Source organism: Zonotrichia albicollis, chromosome W, assembly GCF_047830755.1.
Source record: "Zonotrichia albicollis isolate bZonAlb1 chromosome W, bZonAlb1.hap1, whole genome shotgun sequence".
NCBI lineage: Eukaryota > Metazoa > Chordata > Aves > Passeriformes > Passerellidae > Zonotrichia > Zonotrichia albicollis.
The window spans coordinates 3,928,605-3,951,437 of record NC_133859.1 but is presented as its reverse complement, the minus strand read 5'-3'; positions in this window follow the sequence as shown (position 1 = coordinate 3,951,437).

Below are 22,833 nucleotides of genomic sequence, written 5' to 3'. Positions count from 1 at the left end.
GTTTTCCCCTTAGGGAAGCCCGTTGCATTTATGTCATGGCTCGGTGTGGGCTCGCGCTCGTGTCCTAGTTCTTTTATTTGATGGTTTTCTTCTTCTGTTGCTAGCTTTGGGGGCAGCCTCAGGCAGTGTCCTGGCTTCTTGCACTGGAAGCAGATGACCTGTTGAAGCTGCTCCTGTGACATCTGTTGCTTCCTCACTCCTGGAGATACAGTTGCCACAGTCCTTGAGTTTGTTGACCCTGGCATCACCTCTTGTGTGTCAAACAGTTCCGCCTTCCTAGCAAAAGATTCGATCATCTGTGCTAGCATAGGTGGAGGGTCAAGAGGCAGTCTCCGGAACACCCTGCTGCAGAGTTCATTGGCATTTCTCTGTGCCATCTCTTTAACTATCCCTACCTGTGTTGCAGAGTTTGGTACTTGTGTCTCAACTTGTGCACAGAGCCGGTCGACAAACTGCAAGAAACTCTCCAAAGGAGACTGTTTAATGTTAAGGTAAACTACCCCTAGCTTCAACAGCGGGCAACTGGTTAAAAGCCTTTTCTGCGGCTTTTGAGATCTTATCTAGAACAAATTTTGATAACACCTGAGCTTGGTCTTCTGAGTTAGCCCACTCCCACTCGCTGCATAGATGTTCATATGTTATGTCTTTGTTTTCTAAATCTTTTGCACCCTGGGTGCTTTGCTGAAGTTCTACCAGGAGTCCCCTCAGGGATCTCTTCCAGGAGCTTTCCCACAGATCAAACTCTGATTAGGTAAGCAAACACCGGAAAAGATCTCGGACGTCAGTAGGAACAAATTCAAGAGATGTTAAAATGGATCTTATCATGCTTCTAAAAATTTCACTGTTTCTCCCAAATTCTGACTTTTGTATAACTCCCCCTTCGTTTGGTAGGACAGGGGCTGATAGTTTCTAGGCCTGCTTCTATCACTAGTATATAAGACAGGAGCTACTGAAGGAATTACTTCCTCCCCCTGGTTTTGGCCCCACCCCCATGGGACCCAGCAGGAGGTGAACACCCCCTGTGAAGATCGGCAGGGAGACCACCCCCTCCCCCAGTCCCACCCCCTTGGGATCTGGGCAGGGGGGCATGGGAAACAGTCACAGGCAGGGGGTGGAGCTTTGCGGGGAGTCAGAGCCACCGTGGAAACCAGGGGCAGGATTGGAGGATGACATCATGGAGGGGGGGGGAGTGTTCAAGGGAAGGAAGGGGTTGTTGGACCAGAGGGGGTTGGGGGAGGGGACAGGTGGGCAAATGGGACTGTGGGAAGAAGAAGGGTAATCAGAAGGTCCCGCCACGTGGCCGCCGCCATCTTGGCCCTCAATGACGCTGTCTGCGCCATTTTGAATGCCGACTATGCGGTCGCTGCCATTTTGAGGATGGGGGGGTCAGAACATGAATTTGAAGAAACAGCAACTGGGTTAAAGGGGTGCAGGGAAGTTGCTCGGTCAGCCTGTGCCCAACTGCTAGAGCCAGGGTACTGAGCGGGAGGCAGGAGGCCAGGGAAAGAATGGCTATGCCAGGTACCCTGCAATTCTCAGGGTGCCTCACATGTCCCTCTCAGTTCAGGGGCAGAGGGTTTGGGCGGAGGGGTAGGGGAAGCTGCAGAAGGGGAGGCTTGTTGTGACTGTCCCTTCAATTCCCTCTTAAGCACTTCTTTTCAAATCAAAAGAAACACAGGGAGAAATTGAGACACTGTTCCACCTCCCTGTTCTACCTTTGCTGTTAACAACACTCCAATTTTTTCCCAGGCAAAGACAGAATTCACATTCTGCTGGGTAAACTGAGGAAAATGAAAAGATATCCAGCGAACAAACTGTTTCAAAACTCCTTTGGAAACCTTAGTGTTTCCACTACTTAGAGAATCTCTAACTTGGATATAAATGCCTCTCTGTGTTGCAGAAAACTTTGCACCCAGTCTGATGTTATTCGCTTTCTGCAAAACTTTGAATCTACCTTCCTTACAATAAGCATTCTGTCCACAGCCAATCTAAGGAAGCTCTCACGGTTTCCTGTCCTCCCCTCCCCCCAAGGAAAGAAGCGAAACCGTGTGGCTTTTAAAAGGGCCACTCCGAGCCATGTGGCTGCCACGCTGGGGTCGGAGATGGGAAAGAGGCAGTGTCCCAGGGGAGAAAGAGGCTTGGAGGTCTCCTCCCAGGAGATTTTAAGCTCAGGGGAAGGGGGGTGGAGGAAGGGGGCCACAGCCAATGGGATACAAGTGAGGAAGGGGCAAGGGGAGGAGTAAACCTGGAACAAACCACTACCACTGGGGCTTGGGGGAGGGGGCAGGAAGAATAGGACAAACCTTGTGATCAGTGCAAATTACCAAACACACAGTGAAAAAACAACAACTACTTAAACTATTTAGTGCAATTCAACAGTGGCTGAAGAGACAGAGGGCATAAATCAATTGAACACCTAGTCTGGACTATCAGAGAACCCATCTTCAGTAGGACTTCTGAACGGAGAAAAGCAATGAGTACCAATTGTCACTTTGACAGTGCACGGCCGGCAGTACAGAACAACTCGTGATGTTCCTGATGCCGTGATTCCCATCCATAAGATGATCCGTGAGCTGGAGAGCCAAGGGGTAGTCAGCAAAACCCACTCACCCTTCAACAGCCCCCTTTGGCCTGTGGGCAAATCTGAAGGAGAATGGAGATTGACTGTGGACTATTGTGCCTTGAATAGACTCCGCCATTGAGCGCTATTGTGCCAGACATGTTGGAGCTCCAGTACGAGCTGGACTCCAAGGCAGCAAAGTGGTATGCCACTACTGATATTGCCAATGCATTTTTCTCCATTCCTTTGGCAGCAGAATGCAGGACTCAGTTTGCCTTCGCTTGGAGGGTAGTGCACTATAGCTGGAACCAATTGCCCCAGGGGTGGAAGCACAGTCCTACCCTCTGCCATGGACTAATCCAGGCTGCACTGGAAAAGGGTGAAGCTCCAGAACATCTGCAGTACATCGATAGCATCATTGTGTGGAGGAACACGGCAGCAGAAGTGTTTGAGAAAGGAGAGAAAATCATCCAGATTCTCCTGAAAGATGTGTAGCAGTGCATCTGAACAACTTAGGCCTCAGTGTGCACCAGCCGTACTGCTTATAACTGTTCTTATCAAAATTTTCTCAGGATCCTCTGGAATTCATCAAGGTTACTAAGACATAAACTGTGCTGAGATAAGAAAGAAGCAGCTGAGAAAGAGAATTCCAAGACCACAAGGACTAGATAATGGAGGGCAGCAAAGCACATGGACTGTGACCAATCACGTATTCTGAGAGGTGCATGCAATGCACATGGACAAGATAGAGGCACCAGCGAAGAAAAGTGTGATCAGCCTGTGCAGTAGAATTAGAATGTATAAATAAGTGCATAATGTAAACGATAAATGGCTTCTGCCTAATTAAATTAGTCAGTTGTCCAGGAGTCTTGTTTCCTGCATTTTTGGTGACCCTGACGTGATGCAGAAGTGTTTATGATGTGCTAATGAAGTAGACGGGACCTTTGGACCTTTTGGGCTCTGAAGAAGCATCTACTGAGTGAAAAAGCAGGTGGCCCAGATGGAGTCTGCCATGGCGGGATCACAGCGGGGAGGGGTTGGAGGACAGCTGGGGGAAAAATACACTTAGGCTGCAGCGGGCCACCAGAAAAAGGTGGACACTGGAACAGGTGAGGGGCTGGGGCCTGGAGGATATGGGGAAACATTGTCTAAAGATGAGCAGGCTGCTCTAAATATTTTCCACAATATTCTCTCTAAGAAAGGAATTAAATATGAATCTGAGCTTCTGAAAAGATTATTAAAATGGGATCAGGAGAGCGGATTTTTTGTCACTCCCAAAAACGTTTTCGATACTTCCGAGTGGGAAAAGCTTGGGATGGCCCTTTGGGATGCAGTCAGCGATGGGTTAAAAGACACTAAGGGACTGAGTGAAACATGGAAATTATTGATAAAAGTTTTAAAACAATTAAAAGCAGAAAGAACAGCTGCAGCAGGAGCAGCAGCAGCCTATGTAACTGCGTGGCTGTGGTCACAGGGAATATGTTCTCCAGCCAGCTCACTCCCTGAGACAGATGGACAGTCACAAGAGAGGCCATCCCTGGATCTCTACAGAAACCTTCCTGGGTGGCGGTGCATACAGGAGCTCACAGCTCCCTGCAGCAGACGGCTGTGGCACGGGTGACACAGCAGGCTGTGGCACGGGTGACACAGCAGCAACCCAATATGAGGGACCAAGGCAAAGGAACAGAGAAGTATCACTTGTTTGAGTTCTAAGGAAGGTTTATTTACCCAGAGGAGGCAGGGACAAGTGACACTAACTGAGGGCAAAAAACTGCTTTTTAAGGAGGGGAGGGAATAAGGGGAGGACACAACTTTTTGCCAATAGGAAGGCATTAGGGAAGGAGTGCAGGGTAAGGGCTATCCAATAGAAGACAACAAGGGGAAGGAGCAAACTTTGCAATCCAGTCTTACTTCGAGGAAGGGATGAAGGACAGGGAACACTCCAGAACAAAAGGCTGTGCTATCTTTGATAGACAGGGGAATTGACATGCACTTGACAGGAAAATCTTGGGGTAAACAACTCAGGACTGAATCATCAGGGAAGCCAAATGGGGTACATGAAATAAACAGGGCCAGGAGACTTCTTCTCCTTTTTTAATGCCTTTATTAAAAGTGATCAGCTCAGGATTGGGCAGCTCGGCAGGGCTGCAGTCCCCGTGGCGACTCAGAGGAGGAGGATATGTGCAGCTCTGTCCACTAGGGGCAGAGCTCGGGGATCCGGTCCTCGTGGGAGCCTTTAGGGCATGGTGTCCCTGTCAGATGTTGATTTCGTCTCAGTCTCTCTTTCTCCCAGACCTGGCCCGGGGGCTCTCGAACACAGGGTGAGGATCAACGAAGGTTTCCAGTGTCTCTGCAGGCTCGGCACTCGGCTCCTCACGTCCAGACATCACTTCAGTCTCTCAACTCTTATTTGGCTCGTTGTTTTTGGGGTTTTCTCTGTGCCTTTGGAGTCGGGGTCCCAAAAAGCCTGCTGGTCTTGGAGTGACTTTGCATAACCCCCCCCACCCTCTCAGGTGTCTTCACTATTCTGGGAAAAGTACACCTTAGCCTCGGGGAAGGGCCATTACCTCACCCTAGCCAGGGCTTTTACTAATACAAAAACAACCGTTAACTACAACAACCCGTGATTACAATAACAAAACACGCAGAACTTTGGCCGGGACAGTGATCTGGCTGCCTTTTTGTAACTTTTTCTGACAAAAAAAATAACCGAATTTTTGTTCATAACAGTACATGGAATGAACCATTACAAACTTATAACAAGGAATATTTAAAACCTACTACAGAAGAACAAACTGTAAAATAACAGATTACCACAGCCCTAGAGCCAGGCAACTCCATGATGGCTTTTCCAGTGTATGCCAGAGAGTTTTTCAGCAGGGACGACCCAGTTATACCCCTACCTTCTGCTCCCGCAGAGTCGGAGCTGTAGGCTCAACAACAAGCAGTCTCACACAGTAACAATGCAGTGCTACAGCCTGCACGGGTTCCACAGTCTGCCCCGGAACCGGAAAAAATGGAGGTAGACATCCCGCTACCACCTCCAGCGCCTGGACTATCCACAGGGTGCCCCCTGCTATCCCCTGAAGAGTTAACAAAAGCTATGGGGGGGTGCATCTATCCTCTGCTTCCCCCTTCGCTGCCCAACTCACCTCGACCCTGACACCCTGCATGGGTTCAGATGTAAATCGCAGCTATTCACATGCAGAGCGCTTGTGCCCACTTTGAGAAGGAAGCACGAGAGCTGCAGGAGAAAGAAACAGATGAATTCATAGCTTTACTAGATCGACAACTAAGGGAAAGTGAAAAAACCAGACCGTTGCTAATTGCAGAAGGAAGGAGGGCAGAGGGATGGATCATGAGATCAGCTAATTGCATTCCCAATTCTCCAGTGAGAATCACCAAGCATGGCTCTTTTGGGAAGGTAGCCTGGAGAGAAAGTTTGCCCCCTCTCCATATCCTGAGGAGGAGGCAGCTTGGCGAGCAGAGGAGAGAAGGAAACAGCGGGACCGAGAAGCAGAAAGGAAGACAGTGCCACAGGAGTGAGAAATCGGGGAATGCAAAGAATGTCAGATCTGTTATAAACAGAAATCTGCCAATTTTTTTGTGAGAAAAATAGTTACAAAAACTAATCAGACCACTGTTGCTGCTGGGGTGCTGCTTGTTTGTTATGGTAATAACGAGTCGTTGTCATTAATAGTTGTTTTTGTATCAGTAAAAGCCCTAGCTGGGGCTGAGTTAATGGCTCTCCTCTGGGACAGTGAAGGGTGGGGATCTCCCCAAACAGTGAGGAGAAGAGACATAGGAGGGGGGGAGACATGCAAAATAACCCCAAGACCGGCATGCCATGAGAGGCTACTGCTCCCAGCTTGCTAAAAGGACCCCCAAAACAATGAGCCAACATAGAGTTGAGAGACTGGAGTGATGTCTGGAGGTCAGGAACGGAGTGCTGAGCCTGCAGAGATGCTGAACACCTTGGTAGTCCCTCACCCTGAGCACGGGGGTCGTCCTGACGCCAGGACCCGGAGAAAAAAAGGGCGGTCATCAACATCTGGGTCACGCCCAAGGTTCCCACGAGGACTGGACCCCCAGCTCTGCCCCTAGTGGACAAAGCTGCGCATATCCTCCTCCTCCTTGTTGCCCTGGGAGAGACGACGGAGACTGCAGATCCGTCGAGCTGCCCAATCCTGAGCTGATCACTTTTAATAAAGGCATTAAAAGGAGAAAAAGTCTCCTGCCCTGTTAGTTCAAGATCCTCTGACATGGTCCGACAGCCAGGAGCATATGCTACAACTAAAGGAGGGAAAAAGCCCGTAATGAAGGAGAGAGAGTCTGGAGCAGAGATCCACTAGCCACCCTCTGTCTGATGATGGCAACAACCCAGCCCAGGGTAGGCAGGGGATTATCAGAGAAGCTCTCATCGAAGGTGAGTTTATCCTAAACACACTGTCAGTAATCTCTGTCTCCAGTAATCCGAATCAACACCAGTGAGTTGGGCTGGACTGGAAACTCGTCCGCGAGGGACAAAATGCCATAATCCTGTATGGACTAAGTAATCCATGTGTGCAAACGTTACTGGACCATATTTTTACTAGCGAATTACTGGCTCTGCTTGATTGTAGAAAGTTGACAGAAACCTTTTTAAAACCCACACAGAGACTGCTGTGGCAGACGGGGAACAGCAGGTAGATGCTGCCGTGGCTGAAAATCTTGGGCTCCCTCTGGAGCCACCCCAGATATGATGTTGGGGAAAGGGCCTTTTGCTGACCCGCAAACTCAGGCACGCTTACAGACATTAATTTTACAACAGTCTCAGAAGGTGGCTCGGGAGGCATTTCACGCTGTTTCAGACATGGGACTTCTGCCACCTTCCTATACCACCGCTAAGCACAGACGCTAACAAGATTTTTATGAGTTTCTTAGATCGTCTTAGAAATGCTATTGATTGAGCTCTGGGAATGTCTCCAGAGGTTAAAGCCGCACTTGGAATGTAACTAGCAGTAGATAACGTGAATTCCACCTGTAAGAGGATCCTGCAGACCTCGCCTAGAACAGCCACCTTGGTGGACATGGTAGAAGCTTGTTCCAGGGTGGGAACTCCAGAGGCACAAGCCACCTACCTAGCAGATGTGATGGCAGTTGCCCTTAAACCACTGATAGAGCAAAGAAAAGGTAACTTTGGTCAGAAATGTTTTAATTTCATTAGACCTGGACATTATAAAGCACAATGTGGAGCTAAGACCATAAAGAAAATTAAGGCAACAGTGATATCTACTGACTACATAGGAAGCTGCAGCAGATGTGACAAGTTCAGGCATCAGAGCAGCAAATGAAGGTCAAAACGCAAGAAAGATGGAACCCCCTTGGGAAATGGCAAATCGAGCATGCAGGGGGACACATGATGACACAAATGCTCCCCCACAACCAGGCTGCTTTCTGGACATCCTCCACTCAGCAACAGCAGGCTCAGCAGGGGTGGATGTGGAGTCCACAGTATTTACCTTGAAGAACACCAATGTAGAGGTCATACCATCAACAGCAAATGGACCTTTGGGCCATGGACTTAGTGCCCTACTAATAGGGAGATCATCCACATTAAAACAAGGCATTTTTGTTTTTCCTGGACTAATTGATGCAGATTAGTTAGGCAATATTGGGATAATGGTGCAAACTTGGAGACCACCTATCCATATTCCAAAAGGCACTAGATTGGCACAGCTGGTTCTTTTTGAGGCCAAGGTTCCTAAACAGGGGTCATGCATAGCGGGGATGGAGGTTTTGGGTCAATAGGAACCCCTCAGGTAATGTTTACATTACCATTGTCAGGAGCAAAACCAACTAAACCCATTACATTTCAGCACCCAGATGGAGAAACTCTCATGACAAAAGCTGCAATGCTGGACACGAGTTCAGATGTCACCACTGTTCCCTCATTTGCGTGGCCTGCAAAATGGCCTCAAAACATCTTGGGAATGCCCATTATGGGGGTGGGAGGAGTCCAGATGACTCGAATTAGCAAAACACTCCTAACAGTATGGGTTGATGAAGATGCACATGTTTGTGCTCAGGTGAGACCTTACATGATGAATACAACAATCTGGCTACTGGGGCAGGATGCATTGAGCCAGATGGGGTTTTGTCTCACCAATGAGGGTTTTTAGTGGCAGCCATTGAGGGGTCGCCAATCCTAAAATATACAGAGATTAACAGAGATGCCAATCTGGGTTGATCAATTATTGTAAATCAAAGGCGACTCCGACAAAGGGGAGAGAGAATAATGCATCTGACTCCATCATCAGAAGGCTAATGAATTACTTTATTATACTCTACTATGCACATTGTATCTAAACTGAATCTGCCATGCAGTCACTCTTGCTCACAACTGCTCAGAACTGCCCTCATCTCTCATTCTCCCATGACCTTCCCGTGACAGTCTGACACACACACACTTGTTGGCCCTGATAGGCCAAGGGAACAAAACATCCTCACTTTGGGTAAACAATCTCCATATTGCATTCTACTTTAGCACAACACAGGCACAGTAAACAAGATAAGAATTGTCTTTTCCTTCTTCTCTGCTTGTCTCACAGCTTCTCTCTGTTCAGAGGGCATGTGAATACCACAATCAATGGCCGCTGTCTAAGGAAAAGCTTGCCCATGTTAATGAATTGGTTGATGAGCAATTGAAAAGGGGGCATATTGTACCTTCTATGAGCCCCTGGAACACACTCATCTTTACAATCCCAAAAAAATTAGGAAAATGGACATTATTACATGACCTTCAAGACATTAATGCTGCAATGCAGGATATGGGAGCCCTGCAGCCGGGCCTACCCTCACCATCAATGTCACCTGTCAATTGGCCACTGTTGATTATTGACCTGAAAGATTGCTTTTTCACCATCCCACTGCACAAGGATGACAGTGAGAAGTTTGCCTTCTCACTGCCATCCATTAACAAAGCAGAGCCAGCAAAAAGGTATCAATGGGTTGTATCGTCAGAAGGGATGCAAAATTGTCCCATAATGTGCCAACTGTATGTTGCCTGGGTACTAGCCCCACTGAGAAAACAGTACTCGCAGTATCTTATCTATCATTACATGGATGATACTCTTATAGCCAGAGGACACCTGGATAAAGCAACCCTGCTACCTGCCTTACAGCAACAATTACAAGAGTCAGGCCTTCAAATTGCCCCTGAAAAAGTTCAATGTGGAAATCATATATCTTCTGAACAGAGAGAGACATAGCTCTCTCCCAGGATTTTCCTGGGAAGCTGTGAGAAGCTGTGAGAAAGTTCAGAGAAGAGAATGAGAAACAATTCTTATCTCCATTTGCTGCACCTGTTGTTGTGCATATGTGGAATGTGTTATGGAGATTGTTTACCAGTCTCATGGACTGCTCGGTGCCCCTGGAAAGCGCAGCTCCTTTCTGGTGAGCAGATTTTCCAGAGGAAGAATAAGGGAGCCCCTCCTGCCTGTGGGGTCCTATTCCGGTGAGGAGGCCAGCCTGCCTGACCTTGCCAGCAACAGCTTCGATTTCGGTAAGTATTTCTGCTCCTTGGGGGGGTAGAAGCACGAAAAACAGTCTCTGCCGTGAGTTCTGTTCCTTTTTCCTCTTGCATTTTAGGCTGCGCAGCCCTGCAGAGTGAAAGCGATATCCTGTTAGAGTTTAGCTTATTGCAGTCGTTTTGCTACTTTTCTAATTCCCGGCGCCGGCTCGGAGGAGCGGGAGAGCTCTGCCTGCCCCTCCCCCTGGTTTGGCTCTCTTGGTGTGCTCAGCTGTCTCAGCGAAGGGAAGCTCTCTCGGGGCAGGGGGTGCTCTCTACACGCAGAGCGGGGCAGCCCCGGTTTTGGCTTGCCACGTGGGGCGGGGGGGGGGTGCATTCTTGGGCGGGGAAGGCATTGTATGTCTCTCCACGCGGTGGGGGGGGTCCCGACTCCCTGCTGCTGAGGCAGTTTTAAAAGCAGTATAAACAGCTGCATTGTAAAGGCTTTCCTCTGATTGTTATCGCTTTTTAACCATGGTTTTTTAGAAATCGGTAGCTGATTTTGGCCCTCATTTCAGTTCCCGGGACGTTGTATTGTGCCTTTTACATCTAAAATGGGCCTCAAAGTTAAGCACAGCACAAAAAGGAGTGTATTATCATATTGTTGGAATTTTAGTCAGTGGTAATATTAAGTTCTCTAAAGGAAAATTGAAACCGTTTATAAGGTGGCCTTTTCTATACTTCCCACAAATTTCTCCTGAAGAAGTCCACAATATTCAATTTTGGGATAAAGTAGGAAATTAATTGATAACCTTGGGACAGTCTGGAGATATTTCTTCAGCTAAATTTGTGTTCTGGAGTTTACAAGTATGAACAGCCTTGCTCAAACAAAGGGAATTGGAGAAAAAGCCAAATATTAAGCCAGGTACCTCTGTTCTCCCTGTCTCTCCCTCTCCCAGTTCTAAACCCCTTACCCCAAAACTTGGTATTTTAAAGAGAGCACTCTCTGCCCATTTCCTGGGAAGTCGACTTCCTGAGCACTTTAAAACGCCCGAGTTTCTTTCTCCACAACATCCTGGCCAGATGACGTGGAACCTTTCCCAAAACCCTGTGTCCCCTGCTCTAAAACCCAGAGCACATGTTAGCTTTTTGGAGAGCAGTGATCCCCAAAATGGCTCCCAGTCCCTAGTGGCTCCACAAGATGGAGGATGCCACAAGGCACCATTCCATACCTGGTCATCTTCTTCCCAAGATCCCCCTAAGTATCCCAAAATCCCATCCCCATCCCCCTCCCCTCCTGTTCCTTGTGACACCTCCCCTCCGCCCCCCCTTACCTGCTATACCCTCAGCTCCTCCCCACTACTCTTCCCAGGGGGCGTTTGCCGATGTGAAGTTGAGACAGAGTAAAAATCCATTTTGAATTAGGTGAAGTGTCTAGTGTTATGAACAAAAATTCGGTTAATATTTTTTTTGTGAGAAAGAGTTACAGGGACGCAGCCAGATCTCTGTCTCTGCCAGGGTTCTTCGTGCTTTGTTATTGTAATTACGGGTCGTTGTTGTTAATAGTTGTTTTTGTCTTAGTAAAAGCCCTGGCTGGGTCGAGGTAATGGCCCTTCTCGGAGACAGTAACGGGTGGGGACCTTCCCAAACAGTGAGGAGAAGAGACCTGGAGGGGGGGGTTATGCAAAGTGACTCCAGGACCAGCATGCTGTGGGGGACTACAGCTCCAAATGCACAGAGAAAACCCCAAAAACAACGAGCCAAATAAGAATTGAGAGACTAAAGTGGTGTCTGGACATGAGGAGGTGATTGCTGGGCCTGCAGAGATGTGGAGCCCCTCTCACCCTGACCATGGGAGTCATCCCTGGCGGTGAGACTGGGCCGACGAGGCTGAGAGAACCAAGATCTGACGGGGACATCACGCCCTAAAGGCTCCCACGAGGACTGGATCCCCGGCTCTGCCCCTGGTGGACAGAGCTGCGCATATCCTCCTCCTCTGAGTTGCCCTGGGAGACGCGACGGGGACTGCAGCCCTGCCGAGCCGCCCAATCCTGAGCTGATCACTTTTAATAAAGGCATTAAAAAGGAGAAGAAGTCTCCTGGCCCTGTTTATTTCATCTAGGACAGGTAAAAAGTCTTTAAGACCAAAGCTGAAGGGAAAAACTGCAGGGCAGAGATAGTGAGGAGACAGAGAAAAAAAACCAGAAATGGCCACAAGGCCGGTCTGCCCTGACCTAATAATTCTTTTGATAAAGAGGAACTGGTAATGAATGTCACACGGAATGAATATGTATGAACCTATTGTGAAACTGTATGCATATGTATTTGGAAGGGGAGATAAAAGGAGATCTGAAGTCCTCAGAGGTACACATGCCTTTTTTGAGGAGAGCAATCTCCACATGCATCCAGCGCTGTAATAAACATACCAAGCTTTACAACTTTTAAAAAGTTGTAAGGTTTTCTTCTTTTATCTGCAAAACAACATCACCAGGCATCCCTGCCCCCTGCCAAGCCCCTGTCCCCGCCCCCTGTTCCCACAATAACCCTGCCCCTTGCCAGCCCCCTGTCCCCGCCCCCTGTTGCCACCATATCCCCGCCCCCTGTCAGCTCCCTGCCTCTGCCCCCTGTGCCCATTGTGTCCCTGCCCCCTCCCCGGGTTCCCACGGTGGGGGCACGCCCACTGCTTCTCTCCACAGCTGTATTGGTGTTCCCAATGCTTCCGATTCAAGTGACACAGGGCAGGAAACTGCAGACCCAATACAGGGTTGCACTTTGTCATTCGCTCCTGTTACCTATCAGCCTGCAGCACAAGGGGGAGCAGCCCCAACTGCTAATTGGAGCTCTTTTGAAGGACAATTGATTAAAGAGATCTGTAAATCTCATAAAGAGTATGGCCCACACAGTCCATATTTCTGTGGATTTTTAAATTCTGAACTGAGTAGGACTGTAGTAGTCCCACATGATTTAAAACAGCTTTTCTCATGCCTCATGACCTCTACAGAATTCAAATTATGGGAACTAGCATGGAAAAAACTGCTAAAAGAGGCTTTCCAAGGCTTGCATGCTGATCCAAACACAGCAAAAGATACCAATGGCATGCCAATTACCATTGAGCATCTCCCTGGTGAGGGCCAGTGGTCTTTACCCTCAATCCAAGCTACTGTAATTCCTGTAGAAACACTCAAGAAAGTCAAAGAAGCAGCTGAAAAAGCATTCTTTTCCCCTCCAACCTGAGGGGCCTTTTGAGCCTTATAGTAAGATCAAGCAGCTACCATCAGAGCCTTTTTTGAAATTTGTAGAGAGTTTAACTAGAGCTATTGAAATCCAAGTTAAAAAAGAGAATGCAAGGGAAGCGATTTTAGAGGAAATGGCATTTAAAAATGCAAATGAACAGTGTCGAGCGGCAATCCTGAGCCTTCCTATGGAACCTCCCCTTACACTAAAAGATATGCTTCTAGTCTGTAACAGGAAAGTGCCTCTGATGAGTGTTGCTGAAGACACCAGACCAAGGCTGCTACGAGGACTACCTCAGCGTGTCGCTGTTGCCAGCCCTGCGCCCATTCCCTCAGCACAGCAGCACCCTGCTCTGCAGCGAAGACCAGCAATGGTTGACCCCACAAAGCCATGCCTGCTTTGCAATAACCTTGGGCACTGGAGTAGCTAGTGCCTCCTGAAAAAGCAATTTGATGAATTCAGAAATGACAGGGGAGGAGAACTACAAGCACTCCCAGGGGGTCAAAAGCAACAAAACAACTGAAAGGGGAGCGCTGGCCTGCCAGGTGTGCAGATAAAAAAAGATCAGGCCAAGGGAATAAGGGAAGCAAGATAAACCAAGCGCGCGGCATTGTTAATATTTCTGTAAGTGAAGCAGATGCTTCAAAGACCACGTCTGCTGGTCCGTTGTTGCAAGTGAAACAAAATAACCTTTGTTATGATTTAGGTGAACCTATATTAACAACATCTTCTGTCAATGAGCCTTATAGGTTACAGCTGACAGAACCACTCCACCTGAAGGACACTGACTGGTATTTTGTCTCCATCAATCCAGAACAAAAGGGTACTTGGAACTGAATTCCCTGTAAGTACATTGTCATTGGGGACACCAAACACACACCACGAGAGAGCGAAATTGCTCCAGGAATGACAACAACAGATCCTGAGCAATTGGTTCTCCGGCTGCACTGTTTCCACCCACCCCTGTTTCTTTCCAAAGGACAAATCATAGCACAAGCTATGCTGGTGCTGAGTTTACCTGAAGGCACCAAAAAACAAGGACCCACAGTCGCCCAGGTCAGAGTTATTGGGAAAGACAAACCCAAAGTTTGGTGTAATGTCAGTGGGGGCGGGGAGTCAAAACGCATTGAAATGCTTGCAGACACGGGTGCAGACTGCACAGTGATCCAAGCACAAGACTGGCCAGCACATTGGCCTTTGCAAAACGTTGTTGGTCACGTTCAAGGTGTAGGGAGCATGCAATTGGCAAGACAATCTAAGAGCGTCATCCAAATTGAGGGACCAAACGGACAATTGGCAAATATCTGTCCATTTGTGTTAGATTATTCAGAACCATTGTTAGGGAGAGATTTAATGGCCCAGTGGGGTGTCACAATTGATATTCCAGACTTTCCACAGCATTTTTGTACAGCGGTCATTGAACAACAGCGCCCCACCCAAAAACTGAAGTGCAAAACAGACAAACCAGTTGAGGTGAAACAATGACCGCTCAGTAAACAAAAAATAAAGGTGCTTGAGGAACTAGTAGAAGAGCAACTAAAAAAGGGCCACATTGTGGAGACCATGTCCCCATGGAACTCTCCAGTGTTTGTCATTTAGAAAGCTGACAAAAAGAGATGGTGGCTCCTCCATGACCTCGGACAAATAATGATGTCATTGAAGATATGGGTTCTCCCCAACCTGGTATGCCATCCCCAACAATGCTTCCCCAAGATTAGAAATTAGCTGTTATTGATATAAAAGATTGTTTTTTTCCGAATTTCCCTACACCCTGACGATGCACCGCGTTTCACATTCTCGGTCCCCACCATCAACATGGAAGCCCCTATGAAAAGGTACCATTGGACAGTTCTTCCTCAGGGACTAAAGGTCTCACCAGCTATCTGCCAGTGGTATGTCTCTTCCCTGCTTTCTCCAGTGCGTGCAGCCATAGAAAAGGCCATCATCTATCATTGTATGGATGATATCCTTGTGTGTGCCCCCAATGATGATTTACTAACACATGCGCTTGACCTAACGATGGATGCATTGATCGTTGCAGGGTTCAAGCTCCAGGAAGAGAAAATTCAAAAGATGCCACCTTGGAAATATTTGGGCTTAGAAATTAGAAACAGGACCATTGTTCTCCAAAAACTAGAAATCAATCCAAAGATCAAGACCCTTGCGGATGTCCACAAGTTATGTGGGTCTTTGAACTGGGTAAGGCCATGGCTAGGTCTGAGTAATGAAGACCTTGCATCTCTTTTCAATTTATTGAAAGGGGCAGAGGACGCGGGTGCTCCTAGGTCTATTACCCCAGAGGAACGGAAAGCTCTAGAAAGCTTCAGATTGCAATGTCCACAAGACAGGCCAATCGATGTCGGCCTGTTTTGCGGAGAAAAGAAGAAACCTCACAACTTTATAAAAGTTGTAAAGCCCGGTATGCTTTATTACGACGCGCGCCGGACGCAAGACTCCCCAAAAGGGCATGCGTACCCTTGAAGATTTCAGACCTCCTTTTATCTCCCTTCCAAATGCATATGCATACAGTTTCACAATAAGTTCATACATATTCATCTTGCATGACACTTAGCACTAATTCTTCTTTATCGGAGGAATTCCTAGGTCGGGGGCAGATTGACCTCGTGGTTTTTCTGTTTTTCTTTCTCTGTCTCCTTGCTGTCTCTGGAACGCGGCCTCTCCTTCAGCTTTAGCTCCACAGACCCTTCACCTCTCCCAGACACTTCACCTAGTTCAGGATGGATCCTTACTCTGTCTCAGGCCTGACCTGCCATTCAAATTTATCATCTTAGGTAAGTTGCCACACCTCTGTGGAATCATTTTCCAGTGGGAGGAAAAACAAATACCTAAGGCAAAGTATTGAAGTCGGAGGGAGAGACCCACCTTGCATTGATCAGCATCACTCCAATTTATTAATCAATCAGGCACCTTTTATAACAGTGTTAATCAAGTTCATGCATATTGCAAAATCTGAGCTCACAATAGGTCAGAGATAACATACCAACCCCTCCTTATGTTTCCAATACCAAGATTTGGGTTCTCAAAATTATTCTTGCTTTCCCAAAACAGCCAAAGATAGAATATCCACTTGTTATGAGAAAGCTGCCTGAGAACTCTGATATGCAAAGTTCTCAAGGCCTTCATGTTTGTCACTTTTACCTGTAATTAAAAATAACCTGAGAACCTCTGCTGTTCACAGAAACAGGCTGTGAGAACCTGTCCCTCACAGCTGCCTTCTAAGCCATCTCTGAAAAAATCTCCAACAGCAAAGGATACACCAAAATAGGGCCAGGACTAGAGGGACCCTCTCTTGATCATAGAATGGGTTTTCCTCAGTCAGAAAAGTCCAAGAGAATGACAAAGCTTCGAGAGCTGGTAGAAGAACTGATCTGGAAAGAAAGGACCTGGATCAGGGAGCTAGCAGGATGTGACTTTGAGTGCATTCACATTCCAGTTGAGTTAAAATCAGATCAAAATACTATGAAAATACTGGAACAATTGTTTCGAGAAAATGAAGTGCTGCAGTTTGCTCTAGATTCCTACTCAGGTCAAATTTCTGTCCAGAGGCCTACCCACAAAATGTTCGAATAAGATGTTCAATTCACTCTGAAATTGACAAGTGCTCTAATTAGGAGACCTTTAAAAAAGGCTCTGACTGTCTTTACAGATGCGTCCGGGAGGTCCCACAAGTCTGTTATGACTTGGAAGGATCCTCAAACCCAGCAGTGGGAGACGGACATTGCTGAGGTGGAAGGTTCACCTCAGGTTGCTGAATTGGCTGCGGTTGTTAGGGCTTTTGAAAGGTTCTCAGAACCACTCAATCTGATTACAGATTCTGCATATGTGGCAGGAGTAGTATCCCGGGGAGATCAAGCAATATTGCAAGTAATGTCTAACATCACACTTTTCAAATTGCTCTCAAAACTGGTAAAGTTAGTCACTCACTGAGAGCAACCATTTTATGTGATGCATGTCAGGTCACACACTGACTTGCCAGGGTTTATCGCTGAAGGGAACAGAAGGGCAGATGCTCTTGCTGCACCTGCAGTGATGGCCACTCTCTCAAATGTTTTTGAACTGGCAAAAATCAGCCACCAGCTTTTCCACCAAAATGCACCTGGCCTGGTTCGCCAGTTTAACATCACTCGAGAACAGGCCAAAGCGATTGTGGCCACGTGCCCAAATTGCCAACAACATGCACTCCCTACAGTGAGTACGGGAGCAAACCCAAGGGGACTGAACAGTTGTGAACTGTGGCAAACAGATGTTACATACAGTCATTTGGACGGCAGAAATATGTTCATGTTAGTGTAGATACCTTTTCTGGAGCGGTCTATGCTTCTGCCCACACAAGAGAATCATCTATCGATGCCATTAAGCACCTCTTACAGGCTTTTTCTTTCATGGGCATCCCCAAGGAGTTGAAAACTGATAACAGGCCCACTTACAAATCCAAGGAATTCGGGAGCTTCCTGCAGCAATGGGGAGTAGAACACAAAACTGGCATCCCCTACTCCCCTACAGGTCAAGCCATTGTAGAAAGGACTCACCGTGATATTTAAATAGTCCTGGACCAGCAACATCAGGTTCTGAAGGTGGAACCTCCCCACATCTGGTTGTCCAGGGCACTGTTCAGAATCAATTTTCTGAACTGTTCTTTTGACAGCCTGAATCCACCCATCCTACGCCACTTTGGGGGAAGCAGTCATAGGTTGATGAAAGAAAAGCCTCCAGTTTTAGTAAAGGACCCTGAGACTTGGAAAACGGTGGGACGTTACAAATTGGTTACTTGGGGACTTGGATATGCCTGTGTGTCTACCTCCTCTGGTTTAAAGTCAGTTCCTTCCCAATGGGTAAAGCCCTGTGTTCCCAAGGTCTCAGAGAAATCTACAGAAGTGCCCCAGGTTGCTAACACCGCCTGGAGAAGGAAATGCCGCACGCGTTCTCTGGAGGAATTTCCATTTAAGCCTCCTATCTGGAATAGTTTGTAATATATGTTTGTCTTAAGTTTCTTTTTACCCGTTTAGATCCCTCTGTTTGTGTGCAGTCTCGAGACGCCATGAGACCAAGCCTGCTCCTTGTCCTACTTGCGATCATTTCTCCAGTGATTTCCTGGATAGTCCCTGAGCCCAAAGCAAATGTATGGATGACCTTGGCCAAAGCCCTTGGACAAGATCACATTTGTCTCTCCACAGTGACAGCCTCTTACCCCCTGTCAACTTGCCTGGTGGGAGTTCTCTTTAAATCCTCAGAGCTCCCAAACGAAATGTGGAATGCTTTAAATGAAGTGAACCTACTCGCACTTTGTCCTGGCCGCTATCCTGCTGACAATCCCTTACTGTTTTGGCAGGAGTGGGCGAGAAAGTTACCAGTGCCAAAAAGGGAGCCACAAGAGTTCCATCGCCGGCCATGGCTTCATCCCCACCCCCTCCGGGCTGGGGACCAAAGGCAGAGCTTTCGGGACCAACCTGCCCCCCGCCGCTAGGGCACAAAAGATGAGGCAGGGATGGCAACCTCCACGGGGCAATCCCTGAAAAAACACACCCCAACCCGCCAAGAATGCTGATCTTGAACGCAGGCAGATGAGCTGCCCCAACCCCCAGCTGTTGGGCCGCACTGGCTCCACGGAAGGAGTGGCTGACGCCTTCCTCCCCTGTCCCAGCTCGCCCTGCAGGGGCAGCCCCGGGACAACCCGAAACACTCGGGGAGGGAATCACACTGGGTGTAGGAGCGGCCGCGGGCTGCTCCGAGGGTCCCGCGGGTTTGGCGCCGTCTCCAGCACCATCCTGAACAGGGACCGTCTTGGCTTGAGGCGGCGGGAAGGCCAGTGGAAGCGATGGGGGGGCCGAGGGGGCTGGAGAGAACTCCTCCTCCGCTGAGCCAGAAGCTGGAGACACGTCATCGTCGCCTAGCAACAGTGACTCAGCAGGCACAGGAAGCGCTGTTTCTGCATTCTCAGACGCAGGCGGGGAAGCCGGTGAAGCTGTGGGCGGGACCACCTGGAGAGGCGGAGACGGGATCACCCGGAGTGGCTGCCATGCCGGCGGGGTGGGTCTTGGAGGCAGCGGCGGGGACCCGGCAAGCGAGGGTGCCTTGGGGACCAGTGCCACCCCCATCTCTGAACGGGGCGGGGTCGGAGAGGCCGACTGTGGCAGGCCCGTCCACTCCCATCCCCCCTGCGAGGGAGAAGGGGGGGAGAGACGGTTCCATCTGCGCAGGCTCTGGAGAAAGTGTAAAACAAACAACTTCTCATGGTGAAATTTCACCCCCCCCCCCCCCCCGCCACGAAACAGGGGGGGCTGGGAAGCAGAATCTCATCCCCCACCGGGTCTTCTCCCGGTGGGGACGGTGGAAATGGAGTCAACCCATAGCAGTTAGAAATCCATGGAAAAACAGCTGCTCTCCGTTTCAAAACTGGGAAGAGCTTTCTAAATGCTGGGTAGACAGGAGGGAAGTTGCGCCCCTGACCTCAAACGAATCGGAAAATGGAGTCCATGCATTCCCACACAAAAATATCCAAGGCGTATAGGACATCAGTAAAGAACCCAAAAAGCTTTGCCCATTGAAAAACTCATAGAGATCTGTTTTTGACAAAAAAAATCCATCTTCTCTCCCCCATCTTTGCCAGAGGGCAATAAGTTTCTCCTCTGAAGGAGAAAAACGAACCGCTTCCTCCAAGGGGTGTGTCCCCCATACGAACAGCTACAATCTTCTCAGGGCTGAACCCTCAGGATAGAAAAGTCAACAGTACCTTTTGAAAGAGTCCAGCTTGCTCTGGCCAGCTCCACGGTTAAGCTGCTCTTTTCCACCATCTTTCCTGAAGGTTTTGCAGAAGAGGGTTCACTTGTGGTCAGCCTTGGCTGTGAACTCTGTCCAAATCAGGATCATCAGTTCTTCAGCTCCTGGCTTGAATCCACTTCTGTGGTCGCTTCTAAAGCCACCCTCAAATGCTACACATACAGGATTTTACCCAGTGCAGCAATTTGCTCCTCTGGTCTTATCAAATTAGTCTTGCTCTGACACGTCGGGTCACCAGATATTACAGCGACCTGATGAGGGTCTTCAGGGTGAGAGAGAGATGGACGAGAATCCTGGTTCATGATCAGAAGGCTGGATTTATTAATATATGATATATGATACATTATGACTATACTAAAAGGAATAGAAAGAATTTGCAGAAGCTGCTAAGCTAAGAATAGAATAGGAAAGAATGAATAACTAAGTTCTGTGTCCAGGGAATCTGTCCCCCGAGCTTGCTCCTGTGATTGGCCCCCAATTGTAAACATGCAACATGAGCCAATCATAGGGGCAACCTGCTACATTTCACAGCAACCGATAACAATTGTTTACATTCTTCTTCTGGGGCCTCAGCTTCCTATAAGATGAAAAAATCCCAAAGAAAGTATTTCTATGAAAAAATGTCTGTGGCAGTGGAGCTATTTTTAAAACCCTGCAGTGGAATTGTCCAAATAAGTTGGGTTCTTCTCCCTGTATTCAGATTTTCCCATTCAAAAGCAACAGGCTTTTGACTTTCAGTATTCAAAAGGATACAGAAAAAAAGCATCTTTCAAATCTAATTCTGTAAACCATTTTAATTTTTTAATCAAGGTTGTTAGCAAGGTATAAGGATTTGCTACTACTGGGTATATATCTTCTATTATCTTTTTTATGGCTCTAAGGTCCTGTACCAGCTGATAGTCCTTTCCATTTGCTTTTCTAACTGGCAAAACAGGGGTATTAAATTTGGAGTCGCATTCCTTCAATAGGTGGGTTTTGTTATAAACAAAAATTCGGTTAATTTTTTTTTTGTGAGAAAGAGTTACAGGGACGCAGCCAGGTTTCTGCCTCTGCCAGAGTTCTTAGTGTTTTGTCATGGTAATCACGGGTTGTTAGAGCTTATCTCCTCTTTTGTATTAGTAAAAGGCCTGGCTGGGTGAGGTAATGGCCCTTCCCCGAGTCTGTGCGCTCTTCCAACATAGAGAAGACACCTGAGAGGGTGGGGGGGGTTATGCAAAGGGACTCCAAAGACCAGCATGCTTTGTGGGACCACGACTCGAAATGCAACGAGAAAACCCCAAAAACAACGAGCCAAATAAGAATTGAGAGACTAAAGTGGTGTCTGGACATGAGGAGCCAAGTGCTGAGCCTGCAGAGATGTGGAGCCCCTCTTGCCCTGAGCAGAGAGTCGTCCCAACGCCGGGACCAGGCAGCTGAGAAGCTCAAAAGACCAACATCTGATGGGGACATCATGCCCTAAAGGCTCCCACGAGGACTGGATCCCCCGGCTCTGCCCCTAGTGGACAGAGCTGCGCATATCCTCCTCCTCTGAGTCGCCCTGGGAGAGGCGACGGGGACTGCAGCCCTGCCGAGCCGCCCAATCCTGAGCTGATCACTTTTAATAAAGGCATTAAAAAGGAGAAGAAGTCTCCTGGCCCTGTTTATTTCAGCTGGGGGCGCTCGTCCGGAATAGCCACGCCGAGAGAGGACTCAGGACTGGCCATCTTGGACCTCCAGGACAGCTGGCTACCAGGACCAGAGAGATCGGCTCAGGACCAGCAACACAGAGGAGCACCGGAGCACCGGATTGGTGAGAAAGCTGGTGGCGGGGGTGGGAGACGTGCGCATGTGGGTGTGAATAAAACGGAGGCTGGCAGCCGGACCTTCGAAGTGATAGTGGACCTCTCAGTACCGCGTTTCCGTGCTTTCGCGAGAAAGCCGGCCGGAAACAGGGGGAAGCGAGTGTTATTAGCGTGAGTGAGTCTCCCAAGGGGGAATAAAGGACCCCCCCTCCTCCGGGCGATGCGGAGGGAATATTTGTATGAGTGGCACGCACCCAAAATAGGCCCTGACAGAGGGAAGTCAGGCAGATTTGTCAGTCCCGAGAAGGATTCGTGCAGCATTTGTAAGTCTCGAGAAGGATTCGCGTAAGATTGTGTCAGTCCCGAGAAGGATTTGGGTAGCATTTGTAAGTATCGAGAAGGATTCGCGTAAGATTTTGTCAGTCCCGAGAAGGATTTGTGTAGCTCACAAGCCCTGCAGGCAAAAGTAAGTCCTGGCACAGGAGTCAGGCACAAACCCCAGCGAAGGAGGCTGTGGTTTGCTTTTAAGTCCTGATACGGTGAAGCCTAAAAATTGGCGGGTTAGGCAAACTAAAAATCAGGCAGTTGTTTTTCCTGACTGGGGGAGTCAGGCACGACCCGGATTCTTAGGCCGAGGCTTCGTGTGTTCAAGTCCCGAGAGATGTAAGACCTGACGTGGGGAAAGTTGGGCAATCAAAAGATTGGGCAGTTGTTTCAGTATAAAGTCCTGAGCATCAGGCAGAAATTTGAAGTTTCAGTGGAGGAGGCTGAAGCTCCTCAAAGAAGGTTCTTTTTGAAATTACCGGTCAGTAAAGACACCTTTGGGATTTTTTTACTGTTAAGACCTGTAAAATGGGGGGGTGTAATAGTAAAAAGACCGGCAAGAGGCTGAGGGACATACCTCCCAAAAGTCCCTTAGGAGAACTGTTAGTAAAATGGGATTCTATAGAGGCCACGGAGGGATTAGATAA